Source organism: Cynoglossus semilaevis, chromosome W, assembly GCF_000523025.1.
Source record: "Cynoglossus semilaevis isolate Cse_v1.0 chromosome W, Cse_v1.0, whole genome shotgun sequence".
In the NCBI taxonomy this organism is placed as follows: domain Eukaryota; kingdom Metazoa; phylum Chordata; class Actinopteri; order Pleuronectiformes; family Cynoglossidae; genus Cynoglossus; species Cynoglossus semilaevis.
This window is the reverse complement of record NC_024327.1, coordinates 3,286,805-3,291,847: the sequence shown is the minus strand read 5'-3', so window position 1 is coordinate 3,291,847 and position 5,043 is coordinate 3,286,805. Positions and strand designations below refer to the sequence as shown.

The window sequence follows — 5,043 nt, the reverse complement described above, 5'->3', positions numbered from 1 at the left end:
ACTAGCTGGAGTTGAGGGAGAGGTGTTTGGGGGAGGCCGTAGAGGAGGGATTTACAATAATCGAGGCGGGAAGTGACGAGGCTGTGTACAAGGATAGCAGCGGTGTGAGGGGTAAGGGAGGGGCGGAGTTTGTTGATGTTGCGGAGGTGGAAATAGGCTGTGCGGGTTAAAGTGTTTACTCTAAAGACATAATCCCTTACATTTCAGTTTTATACATGCCTTCTGTTCTTTATCGCACTTTTAAACATAATCATTAGTCATAAAATGAGTGGGCGGAGGAGCGGAGCTGTGACTTGACCTCTTTGGGTGTCATTACTGTTTTTTGCCAAAGGCTCATTTTAGTGCAATCACTTTTCGACCTTTTCCCAGCTCCTTCAGTCTGCTGCAAACTTTTGAGCTGTATTTTCTATATCTTCAATGTCAAGAAAAGAGACAAAAGAAATGCAGGATGAGAAATTAGATACTTAGCAGTTGAACCGTTAACAGACAGGATACAGACGTAGAGAGTACCGTATTTTTCGGACCATAAGGCGCACAGCATTATAAGGCACAATATCAATGAACGGGAATATTTTCATACATAAGGTGCACCGGGTTATAAGGCGCATTAAGCAAAACAATTAAGTGGAACAATCAAGCATGCCCGGATCCCTCCCGTCAATATCCGAGTCAGTCTAGGTGCTGTTAATTAACTGTTCAGTGATGATTCCAGCCTTTGAGACTGATACCTTACATTTGAGACTGATACCTTAGCCCAGGCATCCACGATCCATTGGCAGATAGTGGGGTAACTCGCCCGGCGTTGCATCCCTGTCTTGGTGAATGTGTTCGCCTTCTGTCATCCAATGCTCCCACACAGCTCGCAATTTAACTTTAAACACCCTGTTAACACCAATATTTAGCGGTTGGAATTCTTTGGTCAATCCACCCGGAATGATGGCAAGCCCTGAATTAGTTTGCTTCACTTGGGTTTTGACAATATCGGTGAGATGGGCGCGCATGGAGTCGCAGATCAATAGGGACGGAGATTTGTGGAAAAGGGTAGTGACCTAAGTTGGACACTGAAGGACGCTGTTGTTGTTGTTCGCCCCTCCAGAGTCAGGCGGTTGTCACTATTTTTGTTCTGGGTGGTCACCGTATTGTTGTTTTGACGCTGTTCCGTGCGGAAGTGCGGCTGTTCTTTTGTAGAGAGAGTGTGTGTTTGTCTGCATTGATAAAAAGGAGAAATAAAAAGAGTTTTTGACCACGAAAAAAAATCGACAGCCATGCGTCTGAGTCGTCTTGCATCGCACCATACATCGACAATTCAAAAACACAACGCAGAGTCTCTGGGTGTTGGGAGGCACGACGCGACGTTGCACGGATTTTGGTTTCACAACTATACTGTAATAATTGTTGTTGAGCATCTTCTAATTGTGATAACAGAGTTAAACGTCATTGTTGGCTCCCAGTGTGCTTCAGTTGTGTGACATCATGTGTGATGCACGGTGTGGTTTGGCTTTATAAAATTGGTTCGAGGTCAGTAAGCGCAACCAGAAGTAATACATTAGGCGCACCGGGTTATAAGGCCACTGTCGATTTTTGAGAAAATTACAGGTTTTTAAGTGTGCCTTATAGTGTGGAAAATATGGTATTATGTAATATCTGGACACTCAAATTGGACAAGTTGGTGGAAACAAGAATAAATACATTGAATGAGTGACTTTGACATACATTAGTACATAAAGTTTTAACAGTCCCAGAGTAATGGACAATGTAGAAAGCGGTACAGTAAGTGAGTAACAGAAGGGTTTCCTCAATGTTGTATGATGATACTGAGTAAAAGATAGAGACTTGAGCTGGAGTCAGCAGAGTTAAAGATGCTGAGATTCTCATTGGATGAACACCCCAATTAAATATAACGTGGTGTTCGATTAGATTAGATTGAAGATTAATGATATTGGGACACTTGGGAATAGTACTTCCACTAGCAGTGGACTGAGTAGCAGATGAAGCATCTGTGGTAAATAAGTACATGAAGATATGGAGTTGAGGAGTTGAGGTGAGGAAGACAAAGTTAGACTGAAGGAGATGACCCACTGTGATGGCCACTGAAGGCAGCAGCCAGATATAGGATATAAAATACTACTATTACCGCCACTAACACTTTTCACTACTCAATGGTTTTTTAAATTACCATTTATTTTCAACCACTGCTGCTATTATTAATAGCAGTCATGCTACTTTTACTCCAACTTTTACTACTGTACCACTGCTATTTCACCAGTGCTCCTTCTTCATTGATAATCACTGCAGCATCTAAATTCAAATATTAGTCAAACCAGTATTATATACAATTTTTCCCTGCTAATTCTACTAAATTTATAAAGTAGTAGTGGTAGTAGTAGTTGTCAAAATACTACTACCAGTCCTATTATTACTACTGTACTACTACTTACTGTTACTTATACTGTTACTTCAGTTAATAGTGTGTAGGAAACAACTACTCCTACTACTACTCTCACATAACTTTGGCTACTCTTTAGTTATCACTGCTAGGAGTACTAGTCTTTCTTTTAGCAATACTGCTACTGTACTACTAATTCTACTAATTGCTAATGGCAAGAGTCTGCGGTACAAAAAGGTTCAAGTAAATTCTACATGTTTACCATTTATGCCAACTTTAAGCTAATACAGAAATGTATTGATCAAGTTCTAAGCGCTTGAAGTTAGTTCACGTTATTGAAGTGAAAATGTGGTTTTGAGTTGAGCGCAGGTATGGGAAATGTTGTACCCATTCTGCTTTTATTGTGAAAACAAAACAGGAAGTTTTGTTTTGAAATTCCTCTCACTTGACAGAGCATGACCGCTCCACTATTTTGACGGCGGAAATGAGGAGTTGCCACTTTTTTTCGGGTCAAGTTCGTAGCTGGAACTTTTTTTTGTTCTTATCCTCCCCTTATTTTTTCGCCTGTATGAGGACAAGGCGACGCAGACTGTAACCATGAGAGAGAAAACCCGTGGTTCTCCCAGCATGCCGCTTCTCATTTGAGGCTCAAGCGACTTCGCCGACGTGGTTTTTACTTTTGTCGATACATTTCCGTTATGCGAAGCCCAACTTGTTGCTTAGCTGTCGTGCTGCGGTGGATCAACGTCCGAGATAACGGAGTAGGTGAGTCTACTGTCAGCGTTTATTTACATTCCTGATGCTCTGCCTCAAAAAGTGCTTTTACCACTAGTCTTGTTCCAAATGACCAACAGCACCACGACACCTCTCCCCAATTTTAACTTTCTTTGCTTTGCTTTGAGGGAAAAAATGTTCTCGTGTGAAATTCAAACGGCTCTCCGCTGCTCTCTGACCCTGGCTCTGTTGATACATACGCACATCCCTCTGACCAAAATACTGTACATTCTCCTCTTTGCATGAACCTTAAAAAAAAACAGACTCAGTAAGCATTAAATGAGTAAAAATCTGTATCAAAATCCCGGTACAGTATTTGTATTTGTGTTTTAACCTAAAATAAATATTTAAATTAGTCAATCAAATAATTTCTTATATTTTTATATTTTATTATTATATTTTTAAGTATATATTGTAAAGTTTTAGTTAACTAATTAAGTAACTAATTCTCTTAGCTTATGACAAACTGTCGTTTACACAATTTTGCATTCTAAGAATAGTCAATATTTTTGAAAATATTTGTCTATGGAAATCTCATGAAATGTCAGTCTTTACCATTGTGTTTGATCAAAACCAACGGAAACTGGTCAAATATAACTGAAAAAAACACATTATGTTGCTTCCTTTTTTAATTCTTTGAAACATATATATATGTATGCTACATAGGACATTTGTCACTCAAGTCATACCACATTGTTGATTGGTTCGTGGATTCACATGGCATTTACAAAGGTTAACTTAGATGTTAACACAGCTATGGTGGCAAAGCAGAACTTGGTGCAGTGTGTCTACTTGACACACTGCACTTGTTTTGTTATGTACAGTATGAAGTATATATGAAAAGAGTGATTGGCTGTTTGATTTTAATATTTCATGGTTTTCTTGTGCAGTGGGTATGGGGATTGCTTTCCAGCTAGTAATTTTTTTTGGGGGGGGGGGGGTCAGCTCCAGCTGTGTGCTGATGTTAGGCTCTTAACCAACAGAGCAGATTGCAGGTCTAGATTAATGTGAGGTTTTATATAATCAAGTGCCATCCACCATAAAATAGCCGTGTCAAGTCATGTGTGCAGAGTTTTGCTGTGGCAAGCAGCATTAGATGAAGAAGCTTAAACTAAGTCGACATCTACTATATATATCACAAATATCCAAAATGGTTGAACATAGTGGTGTTTTCAGTAGGGTTGTTTTGCTCTAATGGTCAATTCAGCCTTTCATATTAGCCAAACTTAGAGTCATAAAAGCACAAGAGACAGGAAAGAAGAGACTTGCCTCCAGGGAAGGGAAGTTATCGTACCATCTAGAGCAGTTCAGTCCCGTACTTGCTTAAACAGCTTGAGGAAAACAAGCATTTTTTGTGCAGGCACAGAGGCATTTATTACTAGTTAGAAACCCTACTTATGAAAAGTACTGTACTACTCATTGTCTACAGTTCAAACTTTTTATATGCCACATTTAAAACCCTTTGGTAGAGTACTTTCCTGCCCATAATGTTTGTTTTCCCTAAGTTGCTGTTAGCAAAAAAAACATGGTGTCACTGTTTTCTTATACAAATCAGAATCAAATCAGACTACTATAGATACATATATTTAAAACATTTGAATTAAAACTTTACCATAGCCATTGGGCATACCCATGCTGTACACATGTAGTAATTAAAGACTTCTTGTACTGAGGGGCTGAGCGGAAAGACTGTTCTCTTGTCTTGACTAATTCTTTGAGTTGAGAAACTACAATGCTGGTCTCTTCACCAACATTCTTTTGTGCAATATAAATTAAAACAAATACATGTATGTTTTCTTGAACAAATAGAAAGCTCTGTATTCACAGCTATCGGTGATACTTCAGACAATGTCATGGTCCCGTGTCTTTAACTGAGATGTTAT

General features: G+C 39.2%; 1 protein-coding gene across 1 annotated transcript in view; it reads left to right on the top strand.

The window, feature by feature from the left end:
* The first annotated feature begins 2,777 nt into the window (after positions 1-2,777).
* sh2b3 (SH2B adaptor protein 3) overlaps positions 2,778-5,043 on the top strand; it is a 52,859-nt gene continuing 50,593 nt past the window's right edge. Inside the window, exon 1 of the mRNA XM_025052761.1 lies at positions 2,778-3,151. The gene's annotated coding sequence lies outside the window, so the exon portion shown is untranslated. The remainder of the gene's footprint in view (positions 3,152-5,043) is intronic.